The sequence below is a fragment of the Delphinapterus leucas genome, chromosome 8 (genome assembly GCF_059928025.1).
Source record: "Delphinapterus leucas isolate spDelLeu-1000000601 "Yukka" chromosome 8, BTC_Dleu_Yukka2, whole genome shotgun sequence".
Classification (NCBI taxonomy): Eukaryota; Metazoa; Chordata; class Mammalia; order Artiodactyla; family Monodontidae; genus Delphinapterus; species Delphinapterus leucas.
The window spans coordinates 55,105,686-55,124,320 of record NC_143136.1 but is presented as its reverse complement, the minus strand read 5'-3'; the positions used below and the strand labels follow the sequence as shown (position 1 = coordinate 55,124,320).

General features: G+C 39.0%; 1 protein-coding gene across 5 annotated transcripts in view; it reads left to right on the top strand.

Moving 5' to 3' along the window:
* The window catches only part of OSBPL6 (oxysterol binding protein like 6), a 206,828-nt gene that overhangs the window by 88,909 nt on the left and 99,284 nt on the right, over positions 1 to 18,635 (top strand). For 3 of the 5 annotated variants that reach the window (XM_089916625.1, XM_089916626.1, XM_089916622.1), the window contains exon 3: positions 388 to 502. The exons of 1 other annotated variant lie outside the window; for it this stretch is intronic. The gene's annotated coding sequence lies outside the window, so the exon portion shown is untranslated. The remainder of the gene's footprint in view (positions 1 to 387; positions 503 to 18,635) is intronic. One more of the 5 variants, XM_089916623.1, reaches the window with a different exon arrangement.

Sequence of the window (18,635 nt, the reverse complement as noted above, 5' to 3'; positions counted from 1 at the left end):
GGAAAAATAAGACATGGTGATTCTGGTTATGTTTAGCCATCTTAATAAAAAGTTCTGCAATATTTTTTTTAAGGATAGGAAGTAAAAAAAAGAAAAAAAAAGCCGAAATATTGAACGTTTTTCTGTCTACAGTTTGGCATCATGTGAAAATAAAGTGCTCCCCTTCCCTTCTGGAATAATAAACCTGTGCCTGGAAATGGCTGGAAGGTTATCCTCGCTTCCATTATATATGCATGACACACACACTCTTAAAATGCATACAGTTTTTATAGTCTTTCATAGTAAACAGGTAGACGATTGATTGTGATATTTTTGCACATGAGGCTGAAATAAATATGATAACAGCATTGCTCACTGTGGGGTCCTTGTCATCTTTGATATTTGCAGTTATTATTTTCAGAACCACTTCAGATATGCTGTTTGACATCTTAGGCCCAGAGAGTTTGGTCTTCACCGTTTGGACACATCCCTCCCAGTTATATGAAGCTTTCTACCTTCTGAGGTCAGTGACCCCCAGAGTGGGAGGATGTGCCATCAGAGCTCTTGGGGATCTTTTGCAACGTGTGTCCTCTACTCAAACCCTTATTTTCTCTGGAGCACAAGGGCAGCAGTGGTGGTGGTGGTGGTGATAGTTCAGACATCTGTAATTTGGAAAATACTCACAGGTGTTCTGATACCACTTCGACCTTTTTCTTGCATGGACTGCTCCCTCTTGGTAGGACGGAAACCATGGCTCACTAATTTAGTGTAATCACTGTTATGTCAGAAGATTTCTGCTTATTACTGCATCATTTAAAGTTAAAATTTATTTATTTATTTAGTTCATTTTTTTGGCTGCATCGGGTCTTAACTGTGGCATGCGGGATCCTCGTTGCAGCATGTGGGATCTTTCGTTGCAGCTCCTGGGCTTCTCTCTAGTTGTGGCGTGCAGGTTTTCTCTTCTCTAGTTGGGCGCATGGGCTCCAGGGTGTGTGGGCTCTGTAGTTTGTGGCACGCAGGCTCTCTCGTTGAGGCGCGTGAGCTCAGTAGTTGTGGCGCGCAGGCTTGGTTGCCCCACGGCATGTGGGATCTTAGTTCCCCGACCAGGGATCGAACCTGCGTCCCCTGCATTAGAAGGCAAATTTCTTTACCACTGGGCCACCAGGGAAGTCCCTTAAAGTTAAATTTTAAAGCACAGCTTGCAGACTGGTGGCCTACAGGCAAGATTTTAGACTGTAATTTTTTTAATATGTAAAAGTTTTCTTTTTTAATATTGAGTTAATTGCCAACATCTCAAAAAGGAAACTTCACATAAAAAAAAGAAAAAAAAACCCCAGCAAAACAGATACCTGGCTTCTCTTGGAAGATTAAAAATCTGGTCTTGTTACTATTTCAAGGCCTGAAGTTTGCTAGTCGTTACCATTCCCTAAGTCTTTAACCCAACCAGCTATACAGATTTGTGTTACCTACCTGGCATCTGTAGGCTTTTGAGGCCAAGATTCATGCTTTAAGCATCAATTTTGTCTCTCCTTACATGAAGTCAGTCCCCTGTAGTTTACACATAACAGTCTCTTAGTCTTTATTCTCTTTCGGCATTTTATTATTTTATATAAAATGTGTGCACTGTGAGAATGGTGGCTTTCTGAGGTTAAACTAACACCTGCCAGGCTTGCCTGTGAAGAAGGAAAACTTTTCCAAAACCAGGTGGCCCATGGTTCTTAGTTTGGAAATCTGATTGGCGGAGTGATACGGTCTGAATCATTTTTTCCAGACCTGAGGTCGTCATCTCAGAGTTTAATATGTCACAACCTAAGGGTTCCACTGCCTGATCTGACTGTTTTGGTCCCAGGGAGGTAAAGTGATTCATTGGGTTGGCTTCTTTTTGAATGACACCTATAGGCATTTAAAGTCCATCTTTTATCCCCTTATTCATTCTGGACACCAGAGTGATTAAGTGAGCTGTGTGCTACATGCGCAGCACTTTTGACACTGAGAAATCTCACCATCAGAATCAGATATACCTTCAAGCACAGTGGGTTGTAGTTAATCACAAAACTTCTCTTTCCGGCTTCCCTGGTGGCACAGTGGTTGGGGGGTCCGCCTGCCGATGCAGGGGACGCGGGTTCGTGCCCCAGTCCAGGAAGATCCCACATGCCCCAGAGCGGCTGGGCCCGTGAGCCATAGCTGCTGAGCCTCGCGTCCGGAGCCTGTGCTCCGCAACGGGAGAAGGGAGAGGCCACAACAGTGAGAGGCCCACGTACACCAAAAGAAAACAAAAAAAAAACTTCTCTTGCCCCATCTTTGATCACTATATATTGTTGGGGACTGAACTACTTGCAGTAATGTTCCTTTTAATTTGATATCGAACCAAACTTTTATATAATAATAAAGAGCCTTAACCATGAAAGCATTTAAAATCATAGGGCCCTATGGGCATAGCACTTCTCTGTCTTCATCAGCTAAACTCAGCCATTAATTATTTGATCATAGTTTACAAATGGGGAGAAGCTGACTTGATCCCAAAACAGTGGTTCTTATCCCAACAACCCATTTTTCAAACGGATAGTGCCTGTTACTCAAGCAGATTTTAGGCCTCAGGATATTCATTTTTAATGTTGAAGCAAACAAGAAAGAAGCCCAACAGGATTGGATGTTGACTTCTGGTAGTTTACTGTCCTCTGGCTGCCTTACTTTTGCTCTGTCTCATGGGATCTCTTAGGTCAGTATTGCCTAGGATCTCTTGATACTTGACCACACGTAAAGGTGAAATGTACAGGGCTTCCCTGGTGGCGCAGTGGTTGAGAGTCCACCTTCCAATGCAGGGGACGCGGGGGTTCGTGCCCCGGTCTGGGAAGATCCCACATGCCGCGGAGCAGCTGGGCCTGTGAGCCATGGCCGCTGAGCCTGCGCGTCTGGAGCCTGTGCTCCGCAACGGGAGAGGCCACAACAGTGAGAGGCCCGCGTACCAAAAAAATAAATAAAAGATGAAATGTACATGAGTCCCTTTGACTATCAGGTTTACGTTCATGGAAATGAAGTAACTAGAAATTTGTCTCCACACATTCGAGGAGTTGTGACTTGACTGTATGAGAAAGAAATTAAACTCTTCTGAAAAGGAAAAAGCAGGTGATTGGCACCTCATTTCCTTAAGAAAATGTGTTTATTTTCATTCCTGTTTTGTCATAGGAATTAGTGTGTATGCATGCATGTATACTCAGAAATGCTTCCAGGAAGCCCTTTATCTCTTTTTTCCTTGGCATTCCTGTTATTGGCTCCACATTCCACTTCCCTTAACTTCCTGAGGAAAGGACAACTAGGACTGAAAAAATGAAACCAATGAGGGCCATTATTGACATATAAAACGGGTTGAAATGTGGTGAAAAAGGTAAACCCAGTAAATCAGCTAGCCAGTCAGCAAATATGACATCGGCAAAAACTGGAAGAAGAGAAAGAGTGTTCAACCCTGGCATGGCATGAAAGCTGACGTTTGCTCCCTTTTACCTCTTATGAAGATCATGAGACTTCTCCCTCAGTAGTAGAAACGGAGAGAATATCCAATGAGAACTGGCAGTGCTGAGACCATTTTACTTGACCTCTTTCTTCAAAAGGTGATCGAATATATTTCTTTGTTCTTTTAGGGGGACAGTTCCTTTATTTCTTGAGGATCATTGTAAATTCATGGATTTTAAAGATCTTTATGATTTGATTAGTTGCAGTGACTTTTTTTCTGGATGCTCAAATAAAACCTTTGTTCCTTGGGAGCCCCTTGAGATTGGTTCCTGTATATACATACAGAAAAGAGAACCTATCAGAAGTGAATCACAATGAATTTTCACAAACTGAACATTCCCATATAATCAGCACCCAGATCAAGATACAGAACATCCCAGAAGCATCCACGTCCCATTAGTTTTTTTGACACTGCTTTTTAGTTCAACAGGATACTTTAAGCTCCTCTTGTTCATTTCACAGTCCAGTCTAAGAATCAGTTATTACAAGGAGCTCTGGTTCCTTTTAGTAGAAAATGGAATTTAGAAGCTACAGTCTGGGCATTAAGGGTGCTCATTCTTTTTTTTTTTTTTTTTTATGGTACGCGGGCCTCCCACTGCTGTGGCCTCTCCCGTTGGGGAGCACAGGCTCCGGACGCGCAGGCTCAGCGGCCATGGCTCACGGGCCTAGCCGTTCCGCAGCACGCGGAATCCTCCCGGACTGGGGCACGAACCCGCGTCCCCTGCATCGGCAGGCGGAATCCCAACCACTGCGCCACCAGGGAAGCCCATGGGTGCTCATTCTTATCGGTTATCAGGGTTTCCAGACTTTTTCAGGGAACAGAGTTGGAAATAATTATATATTTAAAATAAAAAATTATGAGTTCACATTGAATTTTCAAAGTTAACTTTATGGAGTTTTACTATTATTTGATTTTATATTTGTATCTCGTTTCTCTTCAAATGAATAATCTCAGCATTACTACTACTAATTGTTCTATTTTTATATAGAGAAAAAATGTAGACTTTTATTACTGTCATTATTTTTGGTCTTTCAAATTTTATGTATGTGGTCAAAAATGAATTTCCCTCACCTCCATTTTTAGTATTTAGTGTTGATATATTTCTATTAAATCTTTAGTTCACCAAATAATTTGAGTTATTTGCAATTCATTACATCATAAGCAGGAGATGTTCCAGAAGTGACAGTGGGATTATTGTACTGTTTGGATGGTGAATCAATTTGTGCTGCACTGAATGCATTTATTAGTGTCCACCCTTCATCACAGTGCAGGTCCAGAAATAGAAGAAAGATAAATGCTCTAAATGAAACACAGAGCCTGAAAGTGCCCCAGCGGTTTTGTCCTTCTTGCTTCTTTTTATCTGATAAATGGATATTTTATGGATGCTTACCTTGGAATGATTTCTTTTCCCTTGGTGAGTCAAGGAATCAAGTGCTTTGATTTTTGGATATATTTTGTAATATTTGACCTTGGGAAAAATGTAAGTGTTCATAGAGAATATAGGAATAGGTACTTTTCCCTCCATCCATCTGTCCCTCCCTCCTTCCCTCCCTCCCTCCCTCCCTCCCTCCCTCCCTTCCTTCCTTCCTTCCTTCCTTCCTTCCTTCTATCCTTCCTTTCTTTTTCCTACAACCAGGTGATTCCTTGAACTTGAAGCTGAGGGGTAGGCAGTGGGAGGGAAGAAGGAGAGCTGCATCTCTCCCGCTTTAGTCTTTTATGCTTTTCACCTGTCTTCTCAAAATGTCTCATTTCCAAGCCTCCATAAGGTTGGAATCCAGTATTTTTGTCTTTTCCAAATATATTTTTAGGTACAGAAAGATGATTAATTAAACTTTAATTAGTCTAACTTTAAGGGTGATTTAAATGTTTCTTTGGACTTCTCTGGTAATGCAGTGGTAAGAATCTGCCTACCAATGCAGGGGACACGGGTTCGAGCCCTGGTCTGGGAAGATCCCACATGCCACAGAGCAACTAAGCCTGTGCGCCACAGCTACTGATCCTGTGCTCTAAAGCCTGTGAGTCACAACTACTGAGCCCACTTGCCACAACTACTGAAGCCCGTGCACCTAGAGCCTGTGCTCCACAACAAGAGAAGGCACCGCAAAGAGAAGCCCACACACCGCAACAAAGGGTAGTCCCCTGTTGCCACAACTAGAGAAAACCCGTGTGCAGCAACGAAGACCCAGTGCAGCCAAAAATAAATAAAAATTTTATTTAAAAAAAAATGTTTCTTTGTTGACTTTTCACATCAAATGAATAATGCCAGGAAGTACTGAGTGCAGTAAATGAACAATACAGATCTACTTTGAAAGATTTGGCTTTCAGAGTGCAAGGGTTTATTAGGAGTAACAATTCTAGACTTTGTCTCAGTAAGAAGTGATTACAAAGATGGTAGACTAACACATAGGTTCCCCAAAACTTCAGCTGTGTATGGCTGGTGTTAAATGTTTGAAATTTCAGAAACAATGACAGTTTAAATAGATGTCTTTTATCATGTGCTTTATATCACCCCTGTCATATCTAAGGTGTTTGCTCATTGATTCATCCAGTAAAGTGTATTGAATGTCTCTACTCAGTGTGTACCAGGCACTATTCTGAGTGCAGAGATTATAACAAGGAGAGCAGGAAACAGATGATGTCTCTAGGGATAGACAATAAGCCGATAAACAAATAATGTAACTATTGAGTGAAATAAGTGCTGTGAAGGAAATGAAAAGAATATTGTGCAGAAAAGTGGCAGGGCATGTGCCTATTTTGAGGCGACAGAAGCTGAGAACTGAAGGGTGGTTTGCTGACTGAATTTTCGTGTTTAGAAAACTAAACTTGAAAGTACTGTACAGTTTATTTAAACAATTGGGCTTCCCTGGTGGCACAGTGGTTGAGAGTCCGCCTGCCGATGCAGGGGACACGGGCTCGTGCCCCGGTCTGGGAAGATCCCACATGCCGTGGAGTGGCTGGGACCGTGAGCCATGGCCGCTGAGCCTGCGCGTCTGGAGCCTGTGCTCCGCAACGGGAGAGGCCACAACAGTGAAAGGCCTGCGTACCGCAAAAAAACCCCAAAAAACATAAACAATAAATACATGTTTGGCATTTGAATTTATTTTCAAATATCTAATTTTTTTTTCAACTGGCATTATAAATTGTTGAACTTTAAGTTTAAAATCTCTTGTTTTGTCCGCTTCTGGAAACTGAAGGAAGTTCTGGGTGAGGGGTATACGGGAACTCTCTGTAGTAGATTTGTAACTTCTCTAAAAACCTAAAATTATTCTAGAATAAAACATTTAAAAGGAAAAACTGGTGAAGAAATACCAAAATTTATACTAAATCAAATACAGTGTGACAAAGATGAGGAATCCAGACTACGTAGGAGGGGTCTGCAGGGAGAATGGTGGGTGTTGAGAATTCGTTACTTGGATGCTCCTATATAGACTTTTGTCTCATCACTCATTTTTGGACTAAATAAATTTTGCCCCTTTTCGTGCTTCTTTTCATCTTCTTAAATTTTATAAACTTAATAAACCTTACAAATAGAGTTAGTTTACATTTTTCCTTTTGTTAAAAAAGTTTATTCATTTTCTTAAAATATTCTTGGACTACTTAGGATGTTATCCTTCAAGTGGAAATTAGCAAATCTTTTTCACATGTGGCGTTTAATAAAACTGGCATCATAAATAAAAGTTTTCTCTGATCAGAACAACCTTCTCTACCCTTTGTTTTATTAGTATTTTTCAATTCATGTATTTCTAAGCATAAAGTACCTTCTTTCACACATTAGAAGAAATAGAGAAACCTGAAGTTGGCAAGGAGCCAGTAAATTCAGACTCTCCTTTGTAAATGCTTTGCCAACTGTAGCACAGATTAACAGACCTGCCATGGGAAGCTCTTTGGTAATCTATAATCTTTGAAAGTACCCTCCAGTATCTGGTTCCAAGAATGCTTCCTAATCTTTCATTATCTAGTTTAGGAGTCAGCAAATGATAGACTACAAGCTTGCAGTCTTGCTTTGTAAATAAAGTTTTATTGGAACATAGCTATGCTTATTCATGTGCATATTGTCTATGGCTCCTTTTCCACTACAGTAGTTCCCCTTTATCCGTGGGGGATACGTTCCAAGACTCTCAGTGGATGCCTGAAACTGCGGATAGGACCGAACCCACTATATGCTGTGTTTTTCCTATACATACATACCTATGATAAAGTTTAACTTATAAACTAGTAAGAGATTAACAATAACTAATAATAAAATAGAACAGTTATAACAATATACTGTAATAAAAGTTCTGTGAATGGGGTCTTTCTCTCTCAAAATATCTTATTCAGACAAATTTAATGCCTTTTCCATCTTAAGTAAGCACTTATTATGCACTGTGGCCCTAACTTGCAGTTTGAGGAGTGATAGCAAAATTTCTTTTTCCTTCTTTACAATTGCACAGATAGATTCATTCTTATTGTAGGATGATGTCTACATCATCCTCAGGATATGATTTTTTCTTTCCTTATTGAGTTGAGAACTTTCACCTTTTCACTTAAAGGAAAGACTTTATGGCTTCTCTTTCACAGATCTGAATTGCCAGCATCACTACTCTTGTGTTTTGGGGCCATTATTAAGTAAAGTAAAGGTTACTTGAACACAAGCACTGTGATATTGCAGCAGATGATCTGATAACCCAGACTACTATTACGTGACTAACGGGTGAGATATGCTGGACAAAGACATGATTCACGACCTGGGCAGGACACAGCAGGATGGCAGAAAATTTCGTCACAGTACTCAGAATGGCATGCAATTCAAGATGTATGAATTGTTTATTTCTGGAATTTTCCATTTAATATTTTTCAGACCATGGTTGATGTGGGTAACTGAAACCTTGGAAATCAAAACCACGGATAAGGGGAAACTACTATAGAACGGTAGTGTTGAGTAGCTGCAGTGAGATGGTATGGCTCACAAAGCCTAGGAAGGTTTCTGCCAGGCCCTTTATGTAAAAAGTTTGCTGACTTCTGGTCTAGACAAAAGCAGTGACTGGGTTATCTCCTTCTGTTTCTGAATCTGGGATCCAAGAAATTTTGCAATCCCAAGGATTAGTAGACAGCAAAGTCCTGTTGGTTCATGGTAGAGCTTTCTGCTTTATTTTTTTTAATTCATAAATGGAGGTACTGTTTTTTTAGTAAAAGTTTTCCATGAGCTTTCTGAAGTTTTTAGAAATAATTTTGTAATATAAAATTCATTTCTATAAACATTAAAAGATAAATGCTTTAGTTATCACTTGAAATTCTTCTTACTATTTTTTTAATTTCTCAGGAAAAGTCTTAAAAATCCTTTTATTTTTGAGGCTTTAGGCCTATTACTTGGGAGTGAATCTGTGTCTAATACTATATATTGTAATTATTCCCTGTGAAGAGCAGGGCCCCTTTGGCAATCATCGACACCTGCTACATAGTTAACAGGCTTGTTAAAACACAGAGTGTTGGGCCTTAGAGTGTTTGATTTGCTGGTATGGATGAGCTCAAAAATTTGCATTTGGAAATTCTACTCCTAGGTATATATCTGGAAAAAAAAACCCCACTAATTCAAAGCATGCACCCCAGTGTTCATAGCAGCACTGTTTATAATAGCCAAGACATAGAAGCAACCCAGATGCCCATCAACAGACAACTGGATTAAGAAGATGTGGTGTGTGTATTATATATATATATATAAAATACACACACACACACACACACACACACACACACACACACACACTGGAGTAGTACTCAGCCATAAAAAAAATGAAATGTTGCCATTTGCAGCAACATGGATAGACCTAGAGAATATTACGCTTAGTGAAATGTCATGCGGAAAGACAAATACTGTATGATATCACTTCTATGTGACATCTAAAAAATAATACAAATGAATGTACATACAAAACAGAAGCAGACTCACAGATATGGAAAGTAAACTTGGGTTACCAGAGGGGAGAGGGAAGAGGGAGAGGATCAAATAAGAGGTATGGGATTAACTGATACAAACTACTATATATAAAACAGATAAGCAACAAGGATTTACTGCATAGAACAGAGAATTATATCCATTATATTGTAATAACCTATAATGGAATACAATCTGCAAAACTACTGAATCACTATGCCGTACACCTGAAACTAACACAATATTGTAAATCAGCTGTACTTCAATTAAAAAAAAAAAATGACTTTGCATTTGGAATAAGTTTCCAGGTGACACGTTGTTCCTAATCCCACCTTTCAAAACCTCTGTAGTAGACAGTGCTGGCATTTCCCAAGCTTGGAATTTGGGGGACAGTAGCTTTTATTCATCACAATTCAATATCAAGTGACATTTTAGACCTTCCTTTATATTTCTTAAGCTTCCACTCATCGTCTTTTTGACTAGATTCACTAATGACCCAGATACCATTTTTCCACTTTTATCTGTTTTCCAGTCCCCAAATTCTGTTGCTACTGTCCCCTGTTCTCACCACTCTTGTGGAGTTTTACTTAAAGAAAAAATAAAGTCACTGTTGTTTTCAGTGGCATTTTGGAGTGAAATAGATCCTGTATTCAATCTGCCAGCTTTACTCCAAGATGTGTGTGTGTATTTTAAAGTAATTCTTTCCTGATTCTCATAAAATCCCATGAGGTAGGTTGGGCACAAAAGTATCTTCTCTGTGCAGAGGAAGAAAAGACCCTGAGATAAGAGATCGCATGATCTGATAAAAAAGGAATGCTCGAGGTCAGGCCTTTTGTCATCCATTTCTTTGTTAATTATAATGTAGCATGAGTTTGACATTATCTGGACCTCAAACCATCAGGACTCCTATTCCTTCACTTTATATCAGTATCTCAAGTATTTTTTTTTAATTTTTAAATTTTATTTTTTTATACAGCAGGTTCTTATTAGTCATCAATTTTATACACATCAGTATACACATATCAATCACAATCCTCCAGTTCATCACACCACCACCTCCACCCTGCCGCCACTTTCCCCCCTTAGTGTCCAACGTTTGTTCTCTACATCTGTGTCTGTTTCTGCCCTGCAAACCAGTTCATCTATACCATTTTTCTAGGTTCCACATATATGCATTAATATACGATATTTGTTTTTCTCTTTCTGACTTACTTCACTCTGTATGACAGACTCTAGATCCATCCACGTCTCTACAAATGACCCAGTTTTGTTGCTTTTTATGGCTGAGTATTATTCCGTTGTGTATATGTACCACATCTTCTTTATCCATCCATTCGTCTGTCGATGTGCATTTAGGTTGCTTCCATGACCTGGCTATTGTAAATAGCACTGCAGTGAATATTGGGGTGCATGTGTCTTTTTGAATTATGGTTTTTCTGGGTGTATTCCCAGTAATGGGATTGCTGGGTCGTATGGTAATTCTATTTTTAGGTTTTTAAGGAACCTCCATACTGTTCTCCATAGTGGCTGTATCAATTTACATTCCCACCAACAGTGCAAGAGGGTTCCCTTTTCTCCACATCCCCTCCATCATTTGTTGTTTGTAGATTTTCTGATGATGCCCATTCTAACTGGTGTGAGGTGATACCTCATTGTAGTTTTGATTTGCATTTCTCTAATAATTAGTGATGTTGAGCAGCTTTTCATGTGCTTCTTGACCATCTGTATGTCTTCTTTGGAGAAATGTCTATTTAGGTCTTCTGCCCATTTTTGGATTGGGTTGTTTGTTTCTTTGATATTGAGCTGCATGAACCGTTTATATATTTTGGAGATTAATCCTTTGTCCAATGATTCATTTGCAAATTTTCTCCCATTCTGAGGGTTATCTTTTTGTCTTGTGTGTAGTTTCCTTTGCTTTGCAAAAGCTTTGAAGTTTCATTAGGTCCCATTTGTTTATTTTTGTTTTTATTTCCATTACTCTAGGAGGTGGGTCAAAAAAGATCTTTCTGTGATTTATGTCAAAGAGTGCTCTTCCTATGTTTTCCTCTAAGAGTTTTATAGTGTCCAGTCTTACATTTAGGTCTCTAATCCATTTTGAGTTTATTTTTGTGTGTGGTGTTAAGGGAGTGTTCTAATTTCATTCTTTAACATATAGCTGTCCAGTTTTCGCAGCACCACTTATTGAAGAGGCTGTCTTTTCTCTATTGTGTATCCTTACCTCCTTTGTCATAGGTTAGTTGACCATAGGTGTGTGGGCTTATTGCTGGGCTTTCTCTCCTGTTCCATTGATCTATATTTCTGTTTTTGTCCCAGGACCATATTGTCTTGAGTACTGTAGCTTGGTAGTATAGTCTGAAGTCAGGGAGTCTGATTCCTCCAGCTCTGTTTTTTTTTTTTTTTTGCGGTACGCGGGCCTCTCACTGTTGTAGCCTCTCCCTTAGCGGAGCACAGGCTCTGGACGCGCAGGCTCAGTGGCCACAGCTCACGGGCCTAGCCGCTCCGCGGCATGTGGGATCTTCCTGGACTGGGACACAAACCCATGTCCCCTGCATCGGCAGGCAGACTCTCAACCACTGCGCCACCAGGGAAGCCCTCCAGCTGTTTTTTTCCCTCAGGGCTGCTTTGGCTATTTGGGGTCTTTTGTGTCTCCATACAAATTTTAAGATTTTTTGTTCTAGTTCTGTAAAAAATGCTATTGGTAATTTGATAGGGATTGCATTGAATCTGTAGATTGCTTGGGTAGTATAGTCATTTTCACAATATTGATTCTTCTAATCCAAGAACATAGTATATCTCTCCATCTGTTTGTATCATCTTTAATTTCTTTCATCAGTGTCTTATAGTTTTCTGCATACAGGTCTTTTGTCTCCCTAGGTAGGTTTATTCCTAGGTACTTTATTCTTTTTGTTGCAATGGTAAATGGAAATTAAGTGTTTCCTTAAGTTGTCTTTCAGATTTTCATCATTAGTATATAGGAATGCAAGAGATTTCTGTGCATTAATTTTGTATCCTGCTACTTTACCAGATTCATTGATTAGCTCTAGTAGTTTTCTGGTGGCATCTTTAGGATTCTCTATGTGTAGTATCATGTCATCTGCAAACAGTGACAGCTTTACTTCTTCTTTTCCAATTTGTATTCCTTTTTTTTCTTTTTCTTCTCTGATGCTGCCACCAGGACTTCCAAAACTCTGTTGAGTAATAGTGGAGAGAGTGGACATCCTTGTCTTGTTCCTGATCTTAGAGGAAATGCTTTCAGTTTTTCACCATTGAGAATTATGTTTGCTGTGCGTTTGTCGTATACGGCCTTTATTATGTTGAGGTAGGTTCCCTCTTTGCCCACTTTTTGAAGAGTTCTTAGCATAAATGGATGTTGAATTTTGTCAAACGCTTTTTCTGCATCTATTGAAATGATCATATGGTTTTTATTCTTCAGTTTGTTAATATGGTGTATCACATTGATTGATTTGCGTATATTGAAGAATCCTTGCATCCCTGGGATAAATCCCACTTGATCATGGTGTATGATCTTTTTAATGTGTTGTTGGATTCTGTTTGCTAGTATTTTGTTGAGGATTTTTGCATCTATATTCATCAGTGATATTGGTCTGTAATTTTCTTTTTTTGTACTATCTTTGTCTTGTTTCGCTATCAGGGTGATGGTGGCCTCATAGAATGAGTTTGGGAGTGTTCCTTCCTCTGCAATTTTTGGAAGAGTTTGAGAAGGATGGATGTTAGCTCTTCTCTAAATGTTAGATAGAATTCACCCCTGAAGCCATCTGGTCCTGGACTTTTGTTTGTTGGGAGATTTTTAATCACAGTTTCAATTTCATTACTTGTGATTGGTCTGTTCATATTTTCTATTTCTTCTTGGTTCAGTCTTGGAAGGTTATACCTTTCTAAGAATTTGTCCATTTCTCCCAGGTTGTCCATTTTATTGGCATAGAGTTGCTTGTAGTAGTCTCTTAGGATGCTTTGTATTTCTGTGGTGTCTGTTGTAACTTCTCCTTTTTCATTTCTAATTCTGTTGATTTGAGTCTTCTCCCTTTTTTTCTTGATGAGTCTGGCTAATGGTTTATCAATTTTGTTTATCTTCTCAAAGAACCAGCTTTTAGTTTTATTGATCTTTGCTATTGTTTTCTTTGTTTCTATTTCATTTATTTCTGCTCTGATCTTTATGATTTCTTTCCTTCTGCTAACTCTGGGTTTTTTTTTTTTGTTCTTCTTTCTCTCATTGCTTTAGGTATAAGGTTAGGTTGTTTATTTGAGATTTTTCTTGTTTCTTGGGGTAGGATTATATTGCTATAAACTTCCCTCTTAGAACTGCTTTTGTTGTATCCCATAGGTTTTGAGCCATCGTGTTTTCATTGTAATTTCTTTCTAGGTATTTTTTTATTTCCTTTTGGATTTCTTCAGTGATCTATTGATTATTTAGTGGCGTATTGTTTAGCCTCCATGCGTTTGTATTTTTTACAGTGTTTTTCGTGTAATTCATATCTAGTCTCATAGCGTTGTGGTCAGAAAAGATACTTGATACGATTTCAATTTTCTTAAATTTACCAAGCCTTGATTTGTGACCCAAGATATGATCTATCCTGGAGAATGTTCTATGAGCACTTGAGAAGAAAGTGTATTCTGTTGTTTTTGGATGGACTGTCTTATAAATATCAATTAAGTCTATCAGCAGTGTTTTGAAAGAATTACACTGCTGCCTCTCTTCCTATTCCTAATGTACAACTTAGCACCTGGGAGAATAGGACCTAATAATGCTCCAGGCCTCTAGAGCACCATTAGCAGCCTGATGGGTCCTTTTTTAGGACAACCAGGAGGTTTTCTCTTGGGAATGTTGAACTTTGTACAGTCTTTCTCTCTAGTTGACTACTGAACAGATAGGGAACTCCAATCTGCACATCACTTGTGTTATTTTGGATTATCTTTGTGCAAATATAATAAAATCAGTTAACTGACATGAGGATGGTTATCTACAGGCAGACTGTGTGCACAGTCAACTGTACTTAATGTATAGAATGGAGGCCTTAAGTCTTAACTATAAAATGATAACCCCAGTAAACAATCTGAGTGATTTTTGTGGCCCATGACATTAGACTGTAATGTTGAATGTGACATAGTCCCCACCCTCAAAGATCATATAAGATCACTACAGATAAACTCAGTGCAGTGTATGTTCAATATGTATGCATAAGTATAGATGTAATACAGGTTGAAATGGCAATTTTCTCTAATAGGTTAGGAAAAAATTTATAAAGAAGATGAAACCTGAGCACAGAATAATATAATTAATGCCTGCATATTATGAAAGTCATTATAATTAATGACAGAACATTTTTTATTGTAAAATATACATAATATTTACCGTTGTAACCATTTTTAAGTGTGCATTTCAGTGACATTAAATGCATTCGCATTGTTCTGTAGCCATCACCACCGCTGTAGTCTGGATGTTTGTGTCCTCCCTAAAATTCATGTTGAAATCCTAACCCCTAAGGTGATGGTATCAGGAGGTGGGACCTTTGAGAGTTGATTAAGTCCTGAAGGGAATTAGTGCCCTTATAAAAGAGACCCCACAGAGATCCCTTTCCTCCTTCTGCCATCTGAGGACACAGTGAGAAGACAGCCATCCATGAACTAGGAAGTGGGTCCTTAACCAGACAGCAAATCTTCCAGTGCCATGATCCTGGACTTCCCAGCCTTCAGATCTGTGAGAAATAAATGCTTTTGTTCTTAAGCCACCCAGTATTTTGTTATAGTAGCCCAAAGGGATTTAGACAACCTTTTTCTATCTCGAGAACTTTTTCATCTTCCAAACTGAAACTCTGTACCTATTAAATACTAACTCCATTTCCCCCTTCTCATAGACCCTGGCGACCACTCTTGTACTTTCTGTCTCTCTATAAACTTGACTACCCTAACTACTTCATATAGTACTCTACCAAGTAGAATCATACAATGTTTGTCCTTTTGTGTCTGGTTTATATCACTTAGCATAATGTCTTCAGGTTTCACCCATGTTGTAGCATGTGTCAGAATTTCCATCCTTTTGAAGGCTGAATAATATTTCATTCTACAGGCACACCTCATTTTATTGCACTTGGCTTTTTATTGTGCTTCACAGATACTGTGCTTTTTACAAATGGAAGGTTTGTGGCAGTCCTGCATCGAGCAAGGCTATTGGTGCCGTTTTTCCAACAGCATTTGCTCACTTCATGTCTCTGTGTCACATTTTGGTAATTCCCACAATACTTCAGACTTTTTCATTATTATTAGATTTGTTATGGTGGTCTGTGATCAGTGATCTTTAATGTTACTATTCTAATTGTTTTTTGTTTTGTATTTTTAAATTAAGGTATGCACTTTTTTTTTTTTTTTTGCGGTACGCGGGCCTCTCACTGTTTTGGCCTCTCCTGTTGTGGAGCACAGGCTCTGGATGCGCAGGCTCAGCGGCCATGGCTCACGGGCCCAGCCGCGCTGTGGCATGTGGGATCTTCCCGGACCGGGGCACGAACTTGTGTCCCCTGCATCGGCAGGTGGACTCTCAACCACTGCGCCACCAGGGAAGCCCCTGCACTTTTTTTTAGACATAGTGCTATTGCACACTTAATAGACTACAGTATAATGTAAACATAACTTTTATGTGCACTGGGAAACCAAAAATTCATGTGACTTGCTATATCGCAATATTTGCTTTATTGCGGTGGTCTAGAACTGAACCTGCAATATCTCTGAGTTATGCCTGTATGAATATACCATATTTTGTTTATCCATTTATTGATGGATACTTGAATTGCTTTTACCTTCTAGCTATTATGAATAATTATGCTATGAATATGTGTATACATATATCTATTCAAGTTGCTGCTTTCAATTCTTTTGGTATACACCCAGAATTGGAATTGCTGAATTTCTATTTTTAATTTTCTGGGGAACCACCATACCATTTTCAAAAGCAGTTACACCGTGTTACATTCCCAGTAGCAATGCACCAGCATTAATTCATGAACATTTTTAACCTAAGCCATTTCATCTGCCTTAGCCAACTCTTCAGCACACCTCAACTCAGTACAGAAACTGTTGTTTTGACAGGAAATTCCGCTAGAGAATGGGACATTGTTGTTACCTCACTTGGTGCCTCAGTAAGAGTTTACACACACTCAGCATGGATTTATGAATCATTATTCAAGGTCACAAAGCAGATCAAAAATCTTTGATGTTTCCTGTTATTGCCAAAAAGTCCTCACTCTGCTGGCAATCAGTACCTATTAGCAGTCATGGGAACCTTATTTCCTAATGCTGTTTTTTCTGTTAAAATATAAATTATGACATTACCAAGCGTCCTTTCAAAACAGGTTAGCAAGGGCCAGAAACCAAATGATGAAGGAAAGAGTGGCTGACAATTCTTAGAAAATTAGCACTGGTAAAATTATCAAATGATGGTATCGAAATGGCCTTGTCAGGAATGTCCATGGCACGTGCTACCATCAAAATCAAATGTCCTGTGATCTCATTATATTAAATATGTTGTACAGCTTTTGTGCCCATGGGTATTTTTTTTAAACCTGTGCTAATATCAGTCCTTTTAGAAATATGAACTCCTAAGGATGTACGTTTTAGCCATTTGATAACCTACTGAAAGCTATTGAATATCTCCCTAGGAATATAAAATGTATGTATAGCCAACACTTTTCATATTGTGTCCGGGGTTTAAAGAATACGCTAAACCTGTCATGAACCCAAGCTAAGAACCTCTATAAATGCGTATTGTATGCCATCAATAATACCGTAAAAAACTTGAGGGCTTCCCTGGTGGCGCAGTGGTTGAGAGTCCGCCTGCCGATGCAGGGGACACGAGTTCGTGCCCCGGTCCGGGAAGATCCCACACGCCGCAGAGCAGCTAGGCCCATGAGCCATGGCCGCTGAGCCTGCGCGTCCGGAGCCTGTGCTCTGCAACAGGAGAGGCCACAATAGTGAGAGGCCCACGTACCAAAAAAAAACACAAAAAACTTGATTTGTTGCTTAGGTTATTCATTTTGATTTATTAGTAAGTTAAGGGTAAACAGCAATGAAAGAATTTGTTGCATGGGCTTTGATCTCACATAGATTTGAAAACCAGCATGAGGACTCTGTTTAATAAACTTCCTAAGCCCTACTTTCCTCATCTGTGCACTATGAATAACAAGAGAGTTCCTGAGAATGCATGGAAAGTGCTTGGTATCCAGGCCTATCACGTGGTAAGAGCCTGCTATTTTTATTGGTATTTTTTCCCCGTACATTATGATAGAGAAAGCTAGGAAGGAGGTAGGTGATCTTTTTATAGGACTCCAACCTCAAATAATATTTTTGATGTGCTGCTGTTTACTCATTGATAATTTTTTGAAAGGCTGTTAATGTTTTATTAATTATAAAATTAGCATATGTCCAACGAAAAGGATTGCTTGGGGAAAGATATAAGAGGTAGTTTAGTCCTTCAGGAGAAGGAAGTATTCCCTAATCTCTTTATGATTAGCAATTTTTGGAAGTTCTGAGAACAAGTCAATGCATAATGCCCCAAACCAACAAAACCTAAAATAGGAAAAAATAGCTTTCCATGTTCTTAGAATATAAATTTCATACCAAGTACAAAATTATTCATACCAAGTACAAAATTAAAGCGAAATTTGGAAGAATATATAATTATTAAATCTAGGGGCATATGTCCCAATTAGAGAATACATCAACTCAAATTACATTTCTCAGATAAATACATTATTACATTATAATTTAACAGAGATTAGTGTTATATTAGAAAATGGCTAATTTAAGCTGACTTTCAGGGAAACTTCCATATGAATAGTAACAAATAAGTGGAACAATAATTCTTAAATCACTGAAGAAAATTTAGACTGGTTCAAAAAGCTAGAGGCTTTTTGTATACCGTTGGTATACAAGACTTTTACTTAGACCAGAAATATAAATGTTTAAAGTATACTGAGGAACTATTTCTCCCTCTGGAGTCAAATCATGCCTTTGGAGTCATTTTATGTAATTTGTCCAGTAAGAAGTGATTTCCCCTAGTGGGAAGCAGCCGCGTAGCACAGGGAGATCAGCTCAGTGCTTTGTGACCACCTAGAGGGGCAGGATAGGGAGGGTGGGAGGGAGAAGCAAGAGGGAGGGGATATGGGGAAACATGTATACATATAGCTGATTCACTTTATTATACAGCAGAAACTAACACAGCAT